Source organism: Oryctolagus cuniculus, chromosome 1 (genome assembly GCF_964237555.1).
Source record: "Oryctolagus cuniculus chromosome 1, mOryCun1.1, whole genome shotgun sequence".
NCBI lineage: Eukaryota > Metazoa > Chordata > Mammalia > Lagomorpha > Leporidae > Oryctolagus > Oryctolagus cuniculus.
The window spans coordinates 7164181-7182980 of NC_091432.1; the positions used below are offsets into that span (position 1 = coordinate 7164181).

The following is an 18800-nucleotide window of genomic DNA, read 5'->3' on the forward strand; positions in this document are numbered from 1 at the left end:
CCCCTGGGGAAGGGACTGGCTACAGCTGCCCAGGCACAGGCCCGATTCCCCTCCCCCATCCGTGCCCTCCCCCTGCCCCCGCCTTACCTCTGCTGCCGCAGCCCCGGGGTTGCTGCTCCGCCGGCCTCTGTGGATGCGGTGGGCCCAGGCCTTGCCTGAGTCACATTCGTGGCCCCCGGGCCCTGGGGGCCGCCCGCCACTGGCCGCAGACCGCAGGCCTGGGGCACGGGGCAGCACGGGCAACACCTTGGGGCGTGGGCTCCTGGGTTCAAGCGAGGCTGTGGGATCCAAGTAGCATCCTCGGTGGCCTGGGCCGCGGGGGCTGCCGGCTTCTCCCTGGGGAGCGAGGGGCGTGGGGGCTGGGCGCCCAGGGGCGCCCTCCGTGGCCTGAGGCTGTTGCGACCCTCTGCACCCCAGGCATGCCCTACGGCCTGGCACCCATCCCCAGGAGGGTGGCCTCTTGCTGCTTGCTACGTCCACGGCCCTGGTTCACCTGTGGGCGGCAGGGCCTCTGTGTGCCGCTTGCCCCCACCTTTTTTTCTTTACCAAGGGGTTTTGTTCTTTTTCTTTCTTTCTTTCTTTTTAATCCCTTTAAGTCACTTGGCAGAATGGGCTCGGTGCGGAGCGCGCTCTTGCGTGACAGCGCAGGGAGGGGCCCCGGCTCCACAGAATCGGTATTCCTGCCACTCAGCCTGTGTCCCGGGGGGAAGGCGGGGGCCCATTACCCCCCGCCGCGGAGTTCAGACGTTCACGGCGGGGCTGGCGCAGCTGACACGCGCCGCTGAGCTCTCACAGTCCGCATGTCCTGCCTCGGGGAGCTGCCGCCGTGGGGGGGGGGGGAGGGGCTCCGTCCTGCTTGGCTGCTCCCGGTGCAGGGAAGGCTGGCACAGGGGAGGGAGGCCGGCTCCTCCCGCTTCGCCCCGTCTGTCTGTCTGTCCGTCCGTCCGCTTCTTCACCAGCTCCTGCCGAAAACAACACAGGTGGTTAAGCGGGAGGAAATTAGAAGCCGCGTGGGGACTAGCGCAGCCTCCTTCCCCACCCCCCCATCCCATCAGACCCTAGGCCCACGGCGGCCCGGGCTGACTCCCCCTCTGGTCCGGGTAACAGCTGGCCACGGCGAGTAGCCTTCCTTGCAGCTTAGCTACCTGCCTTCCTTGGCTGGGGCTGGCGGGACCGGGAAGAGAAAAATGAAGTTTTGAGCGCTCCTGGCCCTGCGGGGCTGCCTGCCCAACCCAGAGCTGGCGCTGTGCCCCCAGCACCTGCTCCTCTTGTTAAATGTCATTCAAAGGCTCCAACTGGGCCGCGGAGGCCCGGGCTTCCAGAGAGACGCTGCCTTTCCCAGCGTGGGGGAAGCAGGATCATCAGGGACCCTGGGGGGAGTCATGTCTCGTGTCCCTGGCCTCCCTCCTGCAGCCCACACCCTGGTGAGGCCGGGGTCCGAGACCTGGGGGCGGGGCGGGCTGTTGCCCAGGCGGGAAAGCGAGCGCAGCCTCTCATTAGCGTGCATGCCGCCGTGGTGGAAGGCCCGCGGAGCCCCGCCGTCCCTACTCCCCCTGCGGGAGCCCCTCTTTGGAAGCGGGCTTTCATTACACATCTGAGATCCAGATGGGCTCGGCTGCATCCGGGCACTTCTCTTTGTAGGGCCGAAGGTGGCTGCTCTGGGGCCGCAGCACAATGACAATGAGAAGATGTGGGGTGCGCGTTGCGTCTCAATCAGCCCGGCACCCAGGCTGGGGGCGGCTCCCCCCGGGGCCCCAGCCTGGCAGAAAACCCACGCCAGAGGAAGTGCTCGCAGGCCAGGGGCGGGCAGCCAGGCGGATGGATGGGTTGGTGTGGCCAAGTGGGGGCCTTCTGGGGGTGAGGAGGAGGGAACAGGGCCGGGGCAGGCCTGGGCAGGGGCGGGGTGGGGACGAGGGCGGAGCCCCTGTGCGGGGGGGGGGGGTGAGAGCGGCTGGCTCCAGCACGAGCCCTCGCTATTACCACGCGCGTGATTTCATCCAATTATAAATTGTAATTTCTCTATGAAGGCGAGAGGTGGAGAGGATCCAATGAGGTCATCCGCCTGCCCGGCTGGGGCGAGGAAACTGTTTTATACGGCAGAGGGGGTGGTGGCTGTGACCCAGCCAGGCACGGCCGCGTTTCCCTGTGACAGAAGCCAGCCGAGTTCTGCTTTGGGAACTGAGTGGTGGGGGGGGGGGGGCGGGCTCCCGGGTGCCTCAGGCCCCTCCCACGACACTCACATCCAGACAGGGGGTCCCCTGGGCCCCTGTGCGGCCCCCCCAGCCCTGCTGCCTCCCCACAGGTCTCTCAAGGCTCTGAGCCGGCTGTGCCAGTGCCCCCTTCCCCCACCCCCCCGCCTGTGCCTGGTCACTGGGACCGTGACAACAGTGGCGTCATATCGTGAAAGGAGTGATCTCCCCAGCTTCCAGAGAACATGTGATGCTGCACAGGGTAGGCGCTTAATAAGTGCACCCCCGTGAGCTCTGCACTCGGCTTCCTCCTTCAGAGAACCAAGGTTCTTGGTGCCGGTCCAGCTGTGTGCACCCTGGGCCACCTTCCCTGCGACCCCACCCCCACCTTCCCCGGGTGCTGCGTGGCTCCTGGGAAGCCTGGCCATGGGACCCTTGGGTGAGGGCATCTGGGCTGCGGGCAGGTGTTTGTGGCGAGCCTGGCTGGCAGTGGTTGGGAGTGAACACACAGCCGTGCGCTGGCGAGCACCTGGTGCCCGCGCGTGGGCCCTCGTGACAGCGGAGCCCGCACCGCTAAGAGGTGTGGCTGTGTTCCCGCTTTCTGCTTGGTCAGCCAAGTTAGGCTATCTGTGGGGGGGGGGGGTCTCGGTGGCCGGGCGCCCCCTGGCCTGGGCCAGCCCCGCTCCCCCAGGCTCCGGGCCTGGTCTCTGCAGCCAGGCACGAAGACAGCATTTTTCGAGTCAGCACAGGAAAACGCTTCCATTTGGAGGCGCTCTGAGACGCTCACGCAGTTGCACCTTTGCGATCGACGGCCTCGCAGCCGTGGTGAGAGGCAGCCCCGCACGGCCTCCGCGGCCGGGCCGGCTACCTACCCGCCTGCCCGCCTGCCCGCCTGCCCGCCTGCCCGCCAGCAGCCACGCGACGGCGCGCTGTATCCTCGCCGGTGAATTCTGCTTTGCCGCCTCCCTGAGCCTGGGACGACGCAGCGTGACTGGCAAGCCAGGGCCCCTGGGGAGAAGCAGGGACGTGGCCAAGGCCTCAAACCCCGGCTGGTTCCCTTCCTCGCTGTACTGAGCCCGCCCATCCTGGGTTCCTCCCGAGGCCCTCGCACGTCCCCTCCTCCCCCCTCCATCTCTCCATTCATCCTTTGTCCAAGCCACACCCATCCCTCTCTGTCCACCGTCCACCCACCCGCCCGTCTGTCCATCTCTGCATCCATTTCCCCCTCCCTCCCTCCACCTCCCCTCTCTCCCCACCTTCTTCCCCTCTCCCCGCGTAGCCATCCATCCTTGCTCCGCGCTGAGTCCTGCCAGGCTCCAGGCGCTGTAAGACTCAGGACCCACAGAGGAGCCCCCAGAGTCCTTCCAGGAGTCCGCGTCCCGCCCAGCGGGGTGGCCCTTGTTCGTCACAGCACACAAAGGGCACTTGGCGGGTGGAGAACCCAGCCTTGCCCAGCCTGGAGTTGAGGGCGGGCTGCAGGGGGCTTCCTGGGGAAGATGACACCATGCTGTGTGTTTGGGGTCCCCCAGGCTCCCAGTCCATGGGCTTTCCCCCTCGACCACCGTCTGTCTCCCCACGTACCCACCTTTGCCTCTCAGGGCTCCCCCACAGTCGGAACGGCCCTCAGCTTCACTGTCCACAGCCGCCTTAAAGACCACTCCCCCCTTAAATTCTGGTATCAGCCATCAGCCCTGCCATTTCGCTCCCGCCTCTGGCCTCTAGGGCCGGGTTTCATGTGCACGTCACCGATCAGAGCCGCCGGGTCCCGCGTGGGCTGTGTGGACAGTGACTTCGCCGACTGGCATTTGAAATGAACCACACGCCGCCCCTCCCCGGGCAGAGCTGCCCTGTGGCAAAGGGGGCAGAGTTGCGATGGCCCCAGCGGTCAGAGCCGGCGCGAGGCGGGAGAGCCGGAGCCTGCCTTCCCTTTGGACTTCCCGGCTGCGGTCCGTGCCCTGCCTGACCCGTGTGGATGAAAGGCGCTCTGTGATTCAGACGGGCAGTTTATTCTGATTTCATCCCAGCAGGACAGACGTCCGCGGGGCCTGTCTCTTTCTCCCCGCATCACGGAGACCTGGGGCCTGCCACTGTCCCATTCCCTCTCCCGCAGCGGGCAGCGGGGGCCGGGGCAGGGCGAGCGTGTCCGCTCAGGGGCGGGGACTGCGCCTGGAACTGGGCCGGCACGGCGGGGAGTGGGGCAGGAAGAGCGTCGGAGGCCGAGGGAACAGCGTGGGCGAGGGCTTGGTGCAGGGAGCCGGGTTTGCGGATGAGGGGACCTGACCTTTAGTCGAGGATGGAGGCCCGGCCCCAGGGACCTCCCAGGGCTGTGTCCAGGGGCCTGGTGTCTGCGCGGAGGGCGCCCGGCAGGGAGAGTCCTGATGGGACCTGTGATGTAGGAGGGGCACCCTGGCCGCTGTGCCAGGGTTCAGAGAGGGGCAGCGAGGCGCCGTGGCAGGTGGGCTCTGCTTCCCACACCCAGCTTGCTGCAGGGGGTCTCGGGAGGCACCGTGCAGGGCCCGCCGGCATCCCAGGGCCCCGGCAGCGGCAGCAGGAAGGCCTGGGGAGGCCACCCCTCTGCTCTCCCCAGCAAGGACGGCCGCCCTGCCCCCTTCTCACTCGTAGGGCCGGGCTCAGCTCTGGAGTGGCGGGGGCGGGGTGAGAACGGGCAGAGGCGAGAGAGCAGGGTGTGAACCCTCCCTGCCTCCACTCTAATTTAGCATCAGGACTCAGAGTCTCGGGGTTGGGTGTGGCAGCCAGTGTGGGGGCGGCTGCAGAGCCGGGGAAACCGAGGCAGGCTGTGCCTGGGGGAGGGACATCCACAGCTCCCGGGGCCCCCGGCGTCACTCTCAGTGGAAAGTTCTTTGGCGTCCCTTGCTTCCCTACTTTCACTTGGCAGAGTTAGGGCCAGAAGTGAACTGGCTGGCCGCCACCTGCCGCCGGCCAGCCCCAACCCAGCCCATCTCGGGGCCTGGGAGGCCTGGCTCCCCCAGGTTCCTGGTGCCCGAGGGAAGGCGCGCTCCCGAGTGTGACGGCACCGCCCCCCTCCGGCACAGCGGCTGCCAAGTGGGCACCGTGGTCCCCAAGCACGTGCTGTCCAAGGTGGACAGCAGCGGGCAGGTGCCTGAAGAGACCTCGTCTGCCTCGAGGGCTCTTGTACCTTTGAAATCTCTGATCAAGGGCAGGCGGAGAGGCTGCCGGTGCCCGTGGAGCTGCACGAGTAGGTGCCAGGGAGGGCGGCGAGGGGGCAGTGGGTGCCCAGCTGGGCTCCTGAGGGACAGCAGCCGTCCCTGGCCTCCGGGGAGGGAGGCCGCAGGTGGCTGTGCCTTTAGGAGGGGTGGGGACACCAGCGCCCTCCCCAGGCCTGGCCCTTTGCCCTCAGTGACGCCAAGCGCAGAAGAGGGGGCGGGGTGGCAGCTGCGGCCTGCTGGGCGGCTCTCTGGCCCCTGCTTGCCCCCCACCTCAGGCTTTGCTGCACAGGGACTCCATGCCTGGGGGTGCAGGGGTCTCAGCTGTGCGACCCCTAACCCTGACTGTGAGGTGGGGCTTACGTGGTCTGTGTGCAGTAGCTGCAGGTGTGTGAAGCAAGAGTTGGGTGGCCATAGCATGATCTGTCTTGCAAGCTCATGAACCCCTGGTGGTAGCAGCGGGGGTGGGGCAGGTCACAGCCAGAGGCCCCCCCCCAACCCAAGGAGATGATGGAGGAGCTGTCGGGGAACCCAGGCTCTGTTTGAGGGGCGTCAGCTCCCTCCTGGGCTGCCCCTCCTCCCACCCCTCCCAGCCTCAGGTTCTGCCATGCTGGTGCTGTCTCCTGATCCTCCATTCTCAGGGCCTCTGTGCCACTGCTGGGGTCAGGGGGTCCAGTGTGTGCCCTGGGGACCCTCAGCGCTGCCCTCCTCCAGCCACTGTGTCCAGAAAGCCAGTCCTCCTGCTCAGACCTTGGCCACTGACACATTCAAAGCCACAAGCAGGGGATTCCTGGCCACGCACCTGCCAGCCTCCGGATTACCCAGGCGTGGCTGGAGGCAGTATTTCCTTCCAGAGTCCACCCACAGCCTCACAGCTGCCCGTCCCTCCCACCCTGCCCGCCTCCGGTCCCCAGCTCTCCGATTCCCTGCACCACAGAAGCCTGTGCCAAGAGATTTTCGCCTCAGTGTTGGAAATCAACTACCCCCCTTCCCGTAAACACGCTGCCTGGCCAAGAGCAGCCCCCTGCTCGGGCCAGGCGACCAGACTTTGTTAATATTTACAGCGAGTGGCTCAGGATGCTATTAGCTTCCTTTTCTTGTTGTTAATTGAAAGAGGAGAAAATGGTTGTAACACTTCAAAAGGACTTCAGGTGCAGCCTGAGAAACCAGCTGAGTTGGGAGGAAGAGGATAAGAGAGAGATGATCTTAAATAAACACAGGCGGCGAGCCCATCCTCATGCCAGGGTGGGACGCCCCCCACCCCCGGCTCTCGGGCGCCCGCCCTCTCATTGTGCCCACCTTACGGAGAGACGGAGGAGAGGAAGGATTTGCCGCGCGCTTTTGTTAATAACAAAGCTCTTTGAAGCTGTGGCTGCCGAGGCCCTGGTACCTCCACTGCTGGGGCACCTAGGGCCCCGCCTGGCAGCTGCAGGCCTGGGCGCGGGGGCCGTTTGGCTGACCTGGAGTGGCCTCCATCCACCTGTGAGCCCCGGGATGACCAAGGACAGCTCAGCTGTAGGGGGCCTTTCTGAATCCGAGCCGGCAGCCAGGGCCGGCCCCTGCACTCAACCTCCCTTCTCTCTGCACCTGCACGGTCAGCTTCTGAAGTCTGCCCCGTGAGGGCAGGTCCTGTGGCCACACACAGGCAGGCCCGAGTGACTCAAAACGTCCCTTCTCCCGGAGCCTGCAGCCTCCGACCACTGCCTCCTCCTCCAGGAAGCCCTCCCTGGCTGCTCCCCAGCCGCTTTGCTCTGGTTCCTTGGGCTCCCGGGCAGCCTGCCCTGTCTCAGCCAGCCTTCTCTGGCCCCTGCAGAGCAAGGTGGCTGACAGCCCCAGACCCAGCAGTTCCTGCTGGACAGGCGGCGTTAAAGGAGGAGACTGCCTGCTTCCACCCTGGTGTCGCCAAACAGGAACCCTGTTCAGTTCTGGATCCACAGCTCACGGGGTCACAGTCCAGAGCAGGACAAGACAGGGTGCTCTTGACCATGACCACGGGGGATGGGACTGTGGAGCCGGCACAGGGAGCAGGGCAGGCCCCTGTCCGGGGTATTGCGACCCAGAGGAGGAGCCGGCTGAGATCTGGAGGGACCAGGAGGGAAGCCCTGGGGGAGGGGAGGGAGATTTAGAGGGGGAGGCAAGATGGAGCCCAAGCCAGGTGGTGCCCCCTCCTCGCCCTCCCTACCTGGACTGGAATTGTCTCTTCCACCCCTGGGCTGCGAGCTGGGAAGGGCAGGGACAGCGTCCGAGGCAGCCCCACCCCCCAGCACTGAGCGGTGGATGAAGATGATGACCCTGGCAGCGGGGGGGGGGGGGGCGCCCGGTGGGTGGTGTCCATGGCGGGCACTAGTCCTCCGCCAGCTCGCCGAGCCTACAGGCACTGTTGTCGCCGTTTTAATTTTCCACCTGAGGGAGCATAGGTGTTCCGGGAGCCTGCCCAAGGTCACGCGGCGGGTCCACCCCTGAGCTCCGCGCCCTTCCTGCGCGAGCGCGGACCAAAAGGTCTCTGTCGGGACGGGAGGCTGCGCGGGCACCCCCTGCAGGCCCCCCGGGGCGCAGCGGCGCATTGGAGGCCCTGGGGAGTCCTGGGGCAAAGTTGAAAGCTGTCTGCTCGTGAGGCTGTGGCGACACCTGTGAAGCGTCCACACACGCCCTGAACCAGTCCCCGTGAGGCTGCTGTGTGCCGGCCAGCAGGCCTGTGTCCGCCTCTGCCTCCTGGGGCCCAGCTCGGCGGGCACACAGGCACGTGGGCTCGGCCGGGCCCGAGAGGGGACGGGGAGATGAGCGTGTCCCTTTCCTCCTATCCCGAGTCGCACGCCAGGCCCTGCGGCCACACCAGCCTCGGTGTCCCCGTGGCGTCGGGGCAGGCCCCGCCACCTGGCCCTGGCACAGCCAGGCCTGCTGCCGCCCGCCGGGCCCCGCACCTCTCCCCCTCCCCTTCCAGCTCCGAGGCTGCAGCCTCCATTCGGATCACATGCCCAGCCCTGCCTGGAATACTGATTCTCCCGCGATGAAACCATCCGCGTTCATTTTTTCTTTTTTTCTAAGAGCCAGGCAGGAAGAAAAGGAGGCATTGGTGGGTGGGGGTCGGTGCTCCTCGGGGCCCCCTGCAGAGCGGGCTGAGGCTGGCCTTGACAGGCAGTGACGCCAGCCCCCCCGGACGCCACGTGACCCCAGCCTGGGCCCGCTGGCCTTTTGAATGCACCAGGGAGTGCAATAGGTCCTGGCTTGGGGGTGCTGCTTTTGGGGCACCCACAGCGGGCAGCCCAGGGCACCCCCCTTGTCTGCAGGTTAGGTTCAGTCCAGCTCTTAGCAGAACGTGGAGCCTGGGGTCTCGTGGGGATTGAGGGAGGGCAGGGGCTCTGTGACCCCCCCAGCATGTTCCTTGTGGCCTCAGGCACAGGGAAGAGCAGCCGGACAGCAGGGTCAGGGCGAGAGCGGCTGGGCGCAGAGTGAGCTTGGTTGAGCCCTTAACCGCTCTGGGCCTCGGCTGCCTGGGGTGCTGGGCTCGTGGCCCGCTGTGGGGGCGGGGGGAGAACAGGTGAGCCTCAGCCGGAGGGGGCGCGGGAGTCACTGGTGCAGAGTGGAGCTCCCTTGAAGGCAGGGGTCAGTTTCCTTCTCAGTGGGGGAGGGGTGCTGGCACCGGCCCTGAGGACCTGCCTGGGGGGGGGGCTTCCACGCGTGCCCACCTCGGCTGTAGTGCGAGTGTAGGAGCTGCTGGCCGCCTGGGAGGCTCCCCTCCCTCGCGTGGCCCCTGGGCCCAGAGCAGGAGCCGAGGGTGGTACAGCCCCGCCCCCCACACCCAGCTGGCATCCCGAGGGAAGGATGAAGCGGTAGCGACAGGAACCGTGCCGGAACACCAGGCCTGATGAAACCAGCGACATTGGTGATGAAATCCGAGTCCACCCTGCTCCGTGGGGGCTCTGAGGATGCCGCACCCCCCCGGGGTGGGGGGAGGGTGGCTGGGGAGTTGCCTGCTGCCAAGGCCGAGCCCTGCACACTGGGCCACGTCCTCTGCTTCCCTGGTGTCCCCTGAGACAAGCCCCAGCACCACTCCCGTTGGACTCACCCCTGCCCGACAGAGAGCAGGGTCTGCTTGGTGGCCGTGGCCAGGCCTGCGCTCCAGTGCCCTGCGCCTCTCTCCTGCAGCAATGCTGGGCTCTGCCTGTGGCCGCCACTGCCCCCTCCTCCCAAAGCACCCCCTTCCATCTGAGTGTCCCATCCCCGTGGCCGCCGGCCCAGCCACCTGTGAGCGCACGGAGCGGCCCCAGTGAGCTCAGGAGCGAGCGCTCCCTCCCCCCTCCTCGCCCCCACGGGCCCACGTCATAAATTATTATCGACCCAGTGCCAACCCCGGGCTGGAGACGAGCTGGGGAAATACTGCACCAGGTTCAATAATTGTGCCCTGCTGCCTGCATTTGCTTATTTGTGGCTTTGCTGCCCACCAGGAGAGGCGGCGATAAACCACTGCCGACTGCTGGGCTCCGGGGCAGGACGCACCGCCCGGCCCATTTCCGGTGGACCCGTGACCCGTGGACCCGTCCGCCCATTGCCCGGGTCTTCCCAGCACCCTCCGGACGGGGGCTGGCCAATGGAGCACAGAGCCTGGAGCGTAGGAAGACAGGCAGGAGATGAGCCCCCTGCCCCGTTCTAGAAGGTTCTAGGCTCGGGATGGCCCAGCACCCCCCCGCCCCCGTCATGGCTTCTATTTCGTCGCCCCTCCCGTGACACAGTGAACATCCCCTTCGCCTCTGGTCTGCCTCCACTGCCACCTGTGGCCCTGGACGGGTGACAGCAGAACAGGCCCCCTCCCCCGCCGAGGGCCCACAGCACGCCGTGCGCTGTCCCAGGTCACGACCGTCCACACCAGCTCCGGCCATGCTCTCAGTGACTGCGCGAACGCTCTCGTCCCCATCTCACGGACCAGGCACCTGGGACCCAGAGAGGTGGCGTGGCTTGTCCTGGGACACACAGCGGGAAGGGCGGCCCGGCCCTGGGTCTGTGCTGGTGCAGGACAGGAGGCTGTGTCAGCCCCGAGGCCCGGGAGACCAGCCACAGGGCTGCAGGCCTGCGCAGGCCATCCCCGGCCAGCAGCCCTGGTGGTTGGGCACCTGCTGTGTGTAGCCAGCTGCTCGCATCGCACGGGGCAGCCCTGCAGGAGGGGTCCGGGCCCCTTTCTCAGGGGAGGAATCCAGTCCCCTCCCAGCCCTGCCTGGCAGCTGAGCCCGGAGAGAGAGGCTCCCCAGGCTGAGTCAGGCCCCAGGTGGCCAGCTTTGTTTTTTTCTGAGCACCTGCTGGGTAACAGAGTCCCCGGGGCCTGGAATGGGGGAGGGGTGAGGTAGCAGGTGCCTGTGGGCGGAGCCAGAGGAGGTGGCGGCAGAGGACACCACGATGGGGCAGTGCTAAGGGCCCAGCTGTGCGGCGCAGCACCCCCTGCACTGGGCCCCCCCCCCAGGCACCTGGGGGCATTTCCGTACCATGACCCTCAACTCAGGACCCTCCCTGGTCTGGTCTCTCTCTGTTCCCTCAAGCAGCCAACTCCCTCCCTGACACGGGCCAGGCCTCTCTGCCTCCCACACCCCCACCCAGAAATGAGGCGCTGAGCCCTTGCCCACCCCCCTCCATCAGAGGCCCCCACCCATCCCGGAAATGGCCAAAGGACGACCACGGTGCAGAGAACACAGCCTCCAGCTGTCCCATCGGCCACGCAGCAAGGGCTCTGTCCCGGCTGAACCCATGGGGACCACACGGATCCTCGCAGGGGCGTGGCCTTGTGGGGCACAGCTGTCACACGGTCATCACGAAGGGAACGGAGAGCTTGGCAGGAGAGCACAGAGAGGGAACTGGGGCCTGGAGCAGGCGGTGGGCAGCGGTGGGCAGCGAGGCTGGCGGGATGCCGCACCAGCTGTGCCCGCTGCACAGGCCTGGGAGCTCCGGCGAGGGGTGGTGACACTGGGGAGCTGCCACCAACAGGACTGCCCTTCTAGTTCCCAGGATGGAAGGTGGGGAGGGGGCAGGTGCACCCCCAGGGAGAAGGAGGGGCTCTGGTTCTAGGGCCTGGGCTGTGGTCAGGGCCAGGTAGGAGCCGTAGCCTGGGCAGGGGGTGGCACGGGTGGAAGGTGGCCAGTCCGGTTCCCGGGCAGCAACCTCACGTCCAGGGCCCTCGGAGGACCCCATTCTGGGCACGGAGTTGGTGCTGGGTCCCAGGGGCGTGCGCAGGTGCCCACAAATCCAGGGCCTTCTGTAACCACGCCATCATTTATTTTAATGCTGTTGTGCCACGTGTGGGTGCGGGTGAAATACGGCCCCGCACCGTTTACCGGTGGGGATGTTAATTGTGCGCCGCAGCCGCCGCGGGGACAAACACGCCTTTGGGGGGTGTAGATCACTGTGGCAGCTCCAGGGACGTGCGGGCTGCAGAGTGGGAGGGGCCTGCGCGCCAGCCACCCATGTCGCGATCAGCTCCTGCCGGGCCACGGGGTGTGTGGGGAGAGCCTGTGGCCCCCGGATGGTGGGCGTCACGCCCTCCCTCGCGTCTGTCTGCCCCACATGTGGATGGAGGACACACGCCAGTCCAGGGCAGGAGCAGCAGAGGTGGGGCTGCAGGGGGAGCAGGTGCAGAGGCGGGGGCAGAGGAACCTGGGGAGGGGTCCTGAGGGAGCAGAGGTGGCCCACCCTCCCTGCATCAGACCCCACCCCACAGGCTGGGACCCAGCGGTGACAGCGGCAGAGACTGTGCTCCATGAGCCGGGGCGGGCACAGGATTCCCAGGTGCATGGTGCAGTAGGAGTGGGGTTATGCCCCCGCCCCCCATAAGATGGCAAAAGAAGGAAGGCGCCCTGTGGCCCCACGTGGGGGCCTTGGCCAAGCCCCACCTGGCCCACCTCGGGGCTCACCTGCTGGGCCCGTTCTCCCTCGGGGCTGCTCCGTGTACCCCTAGCCAAGCCCGTGCGGCGCCCCAGTGCCATGCACGCCACCCCCAGCTGTTACAGCTCCTGTGGGGGCGGGGAGGGGCAGAGCAGTCCCCCCCCCAACCCCCTGAGGGCCACCCTGCTGCCCCTCCTGGCGGCGTGAGGCCACTCACAGGGCGCAGGACGGGGCACCGAGCCACCTCTTCTGGGGGGGCCCTGAGCGGAGCCCCCTCTGTGGCCCCAGGCGTCTACATCATCTCCGTTATTTCTGCCTGTGTCCCTGTGGGCTACTTTCCCATTGCATAGCTGAGAAAACTGAGCTCTGAGAAGTGGGAAAGGAACCCAGCCTGGTGTAGCTGGGACGGGGAGGAGCTGTGAGTTGAACCCGGGGCTTTCCCACAGCGGAGCCCACCCACGGCCCCTGCCTGGCGGCGGTGCCCAGGCCCCGGGGCCCGGGCCGACCACACTGAGCAGCCAGACTGGGCCCTCTGCCAGCCCCGGGGGCCGGTGGTCTGCGAGTCCCCTCGCCCCGCCACCATCCTGCCTGTGGGCCACCGTCCCTGTTTCCTGCTACTCTGGGCAGTGGGACGAGGCTGTCCCTGTGCCGGCTCCCGCTGCGGCTCGTGGTGGACCCGGCAGGGGAGGGACTCGGTGGAAGATGTATGAGCTGGGTTAAAATTTAATTTGGGTGGAAGATCCCGGCCAGCCGAGCCGGCTGCCCTAGACAAATGGCCTGCTCCCTGCCGCTCCTGTGCCCCGTGCCAGCCCCCGCCCGCCCTCCCCGGAAGGCAGGCCGCCGCGCCCGCGGAGAAACCAGAGCGAGAATTTGATTTGGGCGGGAGCGGCGGGCGCTGAGGCTTGTTTGCACTTGAGTTTGAAATTGAACAGGACAGACGCAGCTTTGGGGCGGGAACTGCTGCTGCCGGGCCCTCCCTGCGGGCCCAGGAGGCCTCTCTGCTGTCCAGAGGAGCCCCTCCCGCTGGGGGCAGCTGGCCCGGGCTGGCCCGGGCACCCAGGGTCCACTCAGCTGTGCTCTCTCCATTGCCCTCTGGTAGCTGGCCCCGTCTTTCACCCCAGTCATCCCCAGAGCCAGATACCAGGGCCTGAATCCCACCGACCTGCGGGGGGACCTGGTGCGAGCGAGCCTCAACTTTCTCATCTGTAAAATGGGACTGCCATAGGACTACACGGTGTGAGACGCCACGTGGTCCCCCATCAGAGGCTCCGTGGCTGGGGGAGGGGCCTTGGGCCCACACAGCCCCCTCCAATCCCGTGGACCGGGCATCACCTCTGTGGCTGTGGAGCTGGTTTTTAGGCTGCACAGGCTGGGGCTGGCGGGCTGAGGGGCAGAGCGGGGGTCCCGAGGCAAGGGGCACGACCCTGCAGGCACCGCCCCGTGTCTTCCTGGGCGGTCCCCAGCCCTGCTCTCACCCCACTGCCCTGTGTTAGTGTCTGTGCTGGGGGGTGGGGGGGCTCCGTGTAGCTGGGGCAGGCCGCTGCCCTGCACCCTGGCACGTGTACCCTTGCCCACGCATGCAACACCCTGGCACTGCGGGGGATCCAGGCCGGGAAAGAGCCACGTCCCATCCAGGGGCCGAGTCCTTGCCGTAGGCCTGGGGTGGAGGCTGGGGGTTGGGGAAGGCGCCGTCTCCCCAGGGCTGCACACGTACACACTCAGCCCTGCCTGTGGGTGTTAGGCCTGGGCCTGGCACCCACGCACTGGCCACTGCAGGACCTAGCAGAGGCTGCCCAGCGCCTCCCCCACAAGGCAGAGCTGTCGGCACCCTCGGCGCCTTCCATGCCCCTTGGTGGTTTCTTTGACCCTTCCGTCACCCCCTAGGAATCAGGGGTCCCTCTGCAAGACCCCTAGGGTCTGGGAGCCTCGACTCAGCCCACGGCAACCGCCCTGCCCTGCCTACACTCTGCTTGGGGACTCAGCTCCGTCCCTTGCACGTCCGTCCGAGCTAATCCTCCCCCGTGCTCACAGGGCGGAGGGATGAACGAGTCAACACATTTGTGGCGGCACAGGGGCACCAGGGCTCAGCGCTAAGGAGTGAGCGGCTCAGCGAGGAGCAGGTGCACGTGCGCCCCTGCCAGCAGGGGCAGCCGCACCCCCGCCCGCACCCCTGCCCATGCCGTGCCCACCCAGTGCCAGCCCCAGCCAGTCCATCACCCTTGGCCTGGGGGGGTCAGGGCCCAGGGCACCTCGGGACCCCCGCCACAGTCACATTCAGAGAAGAGCCTCCCGTGCGGGGAGCCGGGCCCAGCTCTGACCAGGTGTCAGGTCTCGCGGCAGCTTACAGAAGCTCAGCCTATAAATACGTGCGGGTCACGGGGAGAGCGTGGGGTGGGCAACCCGAGGAGCCCTGTGGGTGGGGCCCCAGCACTCCGCCTTCCGCATATGGGGCCCAGGAGCCCGTAGAGGGAGGAGCTGGGGTCTGGGGTTCTGGGCTGGGGAGCCCCACTCTCCCGCTGGTGCCTGCCCCCAGCAGTGGCGTCTTCAGCCCCTGGCCCTTGATCAGCTGTGAGTTCTTGGTTCTATTGGCCAGCACCAGTGAGGCCCCCAGGCCGGCCCTGGCCCTCAGCCCACCCCCAGGCACCCAGCATTAGCCTGGGGCTCCTGACATGGGAACCCACACCCACTCCCCGAATGGCCCCTCTGTGGACGCAGCTGTGGGAACTGCACGTCCCGTGAGAACACACAGGTGGAAACAGCACAGAGAGACTCAGGGAGTCCAGGTGCACAGCACGGCCAGACCCCTGCCCCGCCGCCCAGCAGCCCGGGCGCCCTGGCCTCAGTCTTCCCATCTGTGAATTGGGGACAACCGGGCCCTAGCTTCCCCCTGCCTGCGCAGCTGCTGGCTCCCACTCGGCTTAGGGCCTTGGGGTGGGGGTGTGACGTGGCCACCCCACCCCACCCCGGCAGGCACAGGCTCCTGCTTGGTTCAGCACAGGAGCATTTAGGACGCACCAGCTGAATACCTGACACAGTCTGCGTCCTGTCCAGCACCAGCCCTGCTGACGCCCGTGTGCGTGGGTTTGGGGGGGATTAGGTCAGTGCTCGCAGGACCTTGCAGGCCTCTCTGGGAGGCCAGGGCCTGTCCTGGCCATGCTGTCACCCTGCCAGCCTGGACACGAGGCTCACGGCAGGGCAGGCTCCAGGGCCAGGCTCTGGGATGTCCTGAGTGTACCCAGGCGACAGGGGTACCTGGGGAGCGGCTTTTAGCTAAGAAGGGCAGCCTTGGCGGGAGAGGGAGGAGGGTCCCCTCACCGACACCCGTGATGTCCACAGGGCATGGGCCGTCAGGAGGGTCCCCCCAGCCCAAGACCTGGCTGCCAGAAGCCATCGCTGTCCCCGGCCCTAAGAAGCCCTCCACCTCTGAGCCCTGCGGCCGCTCTGCTGTCTCCGGGCAGCGCCCGGCTCTGAGAGCGATCGTGGGATCCAGCAGAGGCCTCCTGCCGCCCCGCGGTCCCTCCTGCCTCCCCGCGGTCCCTCCTGCTTCCTGCTCTGAGTGTCTCAGCGGTCTAGGCCCGGGCGGGGGCAGGGTCACCCCTGCACGTCCACCTGGGGCCCAGCCTGACGAGTGACAAAGCTCAGGCTGCTCTGGGGGCTGTGACACGTTCAGGAATCACCCGGGAGACGGCTGTCTCCTCTGTGACGTGCAGGCGGCCGCCGCCAGCCTCGGGGTCGGAAAAAAGCCGCGAGTGTAGGAGCACGCACGGGGGCCCTCCTTCCCGGTCCTCCGTCCCTGGGCGGCAGGCTCTGGCCGTCTCCCCGGCGCTCCCAGCAACCTCGGGAGGACCGCAGGGCGACGCGCGTGGTTCTTACGCAAACCCCACAGCGTTCACCAAGAGCGACTGGAGCGGCCGCAGGTTTTGGTGTTCACGGGGGTCCTGGCACCACCACCCCACCCCACCCCCGTGGACACCAAGGGACAGCGGCGGATCTCAGCTTTGTAAAATGAATTCAGACTGCACTTTTAAAGAAACATCGTCCGGGGCTCGTGGAGGGGGAGGCGGTGGCTGCAGGTCTCCGGGGAACGAAGCACACGGCTGAGACGTGGATCCTCGTGGCGCCACCCCGCTTCCCTCATTTCAGCTCACACACAAGCGTTCACCTGCCACTGCCTCACTCAAGAACCCCTTCCCTGGGCCCAGGCGGCCCTCACACCTGCCCACCCCTCCCGATGGCTGTGCCGCCTCCTCCCTCCTCACCTCCATGCCACAGTCCCCCCGGGCTGCACCCCTCCCTCCTGTACCACTGCCCAGTCCTGCCTGGTCCCAGCCCCCCCACTCCACTAGCCCCTTCCTCCAGGGGCTCTCAGGCCCCATTTCTGCCTCTCTGTGCATCCCACATACCCCCACCCCAGACGCCTCCCTCCAAGGCTGTGTCCCTCCCATCCCGGCCTGTGCACCTGCTGTGCCTTTGCCAGGGACGCGGTTCTCACGCCTGGCCGACGCCTTCCTCCTGCAGCTCGTGCTCCGATGGCCCCTCTCCCCTTCCCTCCTATAGTCTCTTGCTCCTCATCCGTCTCCCCTTTAACAGAACCTGGCAGATCTGATTCCCAGAGGCACCCCCAGTGCCGCCAGCTCGGGAGCCCAGGGAAAAAATGGGAGGGCCCTGCCCCCACCCCCACCCCCACCCCTACCCCTGCTCCGGCCCCAGCAAGCCTTGCCTTTTTTTTTTTTTTTTGACAGGCAGAGTTAGAGAGAGACAGAAAGAAAGGTCTTCCTTTTCCATTGGTTCACCCCCCAAATGGCCGCTACGGCCGGCGCTGCGCTGATCCAAAGCCAGGAGCCAGGTGCTTCCTCTTGGTCTCCCATGTGGGTGCAGGGCCCAAACACTTGGCCCATCCTCCACTGCCTTCCAGGGCCACAGCAGAGAGCTGGACTGGAAGAGGAGAACCGGGACAGGACTGGTGCCCCAACCAGGACTAGAACCCGGGGTGCCGGCGCCGGAAGTGGAGGATTAGCCAAGTGAGCCGCAGCGCCGGCCAAGCCTTGCCTTCTGACTGGGCCCTGCACCGGGCACTGGCTCTTGCTACAGACAGCGCCGCCCCCTCCTTGCTCTGGCCTCCCACCACGGCCCACTGAGCTCTGGGAACCCAGTCCCATATCAGCTCTGCCTTGGGACAAATCCTCGCCCCCCCCCCACCCCGTACCATCGGGTTCTGAGGTTCTGAGCTGTCCCTTCCGCGGGACCAGTCTCCCACAGCAGCTGCCCTGTCCCCTGATGGGCCACTCTCCCAAGCCGCCCCGACAGGGTCTTCCGCGTCTCCCGGCTCGGAGCCCGCTGGGCAGCTCAGCGCTGGGTACATCCATACAGGATGATCTTGCAGGCCGGCTTCCCTGCCCTGGGCATCCCGGGAGAGGGGCCGAGGGGGCTGTCAATCTCGCGCCTGCCCAACCCCCACCAGACAGCTCCCCTCCTGGGCCTCCCTCCGAGGCCGGGTAACCGGATTAGCCTAAGCGGCTCCTCTTGTTTCCTGGCGTAATTGGATTGAAGCCATGTTTCAGTACAGCTGCATTTAATATTCTAATTCTGCAGCCGCCTCGCCCCGAACGAGGCGGGCTCCGGGCTGGGCACCGGGCACCGCCGGCTCTTCCCGTATCTGGGCGGGCAGGGGCTGGGCACGAGGAGGGTTCAAGGGTAGAGGCAGGAAGGGGAGCCCGGCGGCCAGCACCTGCTGGGTAGGCACGCTGGGGCAGGACTACTGCCCCAGGTCCTCGTGCTGTTGGCATCGAGGTAGCACACAAGCGGGGGCCCTGAGAGGCCAGGTGGAGTGCCCAGTGGCAGAACTGGTGGGTGATGGGACACCCAAGGGCCTAGCAGCTCCACCCCGGCCTCAGCTCCATCGGGAAAAGGGGCCAAGCTGGGCTCGGGGGGGGGCCCACACCCCCTGCGCCCCAGAGAGCTGCGCTAGGAAGTTGGTGCCTGCAGAGACGAGAGGGAGACGTCGGTGCCGAGGCCATGCCCATCCGCGAGCGCGTGCCCAACCGCAAGCAAGTGCACATCTGTGTGCACCCACCCCTGGTGTGTCCATCCGCGAACGCGCACCGATCCGCGAGCGCGCCTGACAGCCTGTGCGCGCGCATCACCCGTGGGAGCGGCCTTAGCCTGTCTGTGCGTCGGACAGTCGGTGCCCAGCCTGAACCTGTGTGGGAGGGGTTGGGGTGGTGGGCGTGAGGAGCCTGGCGCCAGGTCCGTGGGTCTTTAAAAACCGAGAGTTGGGAATAGAGCGCCACCGGGGAGGGCCGGAGAGCGCGCAGCTGTGGACCAGGGCCCTGCGCTACAACACCCCCTGTTCCTCGGTACCCCTCCGCGAGGCAGGACACCTGGCGGGCGTCCGTCGGTGTGGCTGCGGCCTGCCTGCACGCTCTCCAGGACTCAGCTCCGCCTCTGGAATCGCCAGGCGCAGAACTGCACCTTGTCCTCAGTGAGGGGGGCTCAGGTCCACCTGCGGCCACAGCACTGGGCTGGGGTCTGTGCACCGACCTCTCCCTCCCCCCCACCCGCC

At 67.1% G+C, this 18800-nt stretch overlaps 2 protein-coding genes across 7 annotated transcripts in view; one reads left to right on the plus strand and one right to left on the minus strand.

Annotated features, from left to right (window-relative positions):
• The window catches only part of MACROD1 (mono-ADP ribosylhydrolase 1), a 112784-nt gene that overhangs the window by 39830 nt on the left and 54154 nt on the right, over nucleotides 1–18800 (plus strand). For 2 of the 6 annotated variants that reach the window (XR_011386650.1, XR_011386652.1), the window contains exon 4: nucleotides 14270–14358. The exons of the other annotated variants lie outside the window; for them this stretch is intronic. The gene's annotated coding sequence lies outside the window, so the exon portion shown is untranslated. The remainder of the gene's footprint in view (nucleotides 1–14269; nucleotides 14359–18800) is intronic. 6 annotated transcript variants of the gene reach the window in all.
• FLRT1 (fibronectin leucine rich transmembrane protein 1) overlaps nucleotides 1–18800 on the minus strand; it is a 64820-nt gene that overhangs the window by 17182 nt on the left and 28838 nt on the right. Inside the window, exon 2 of the mRNA XM_051833141.2 lies at nucleotides 88–962. The gene's annotated coding sequence lies outside the window, so the exon portion shown is untranslated. The remainder of the gene's footprint in view (nucleotides 1–87; nucleotides 963–18800) is intronic.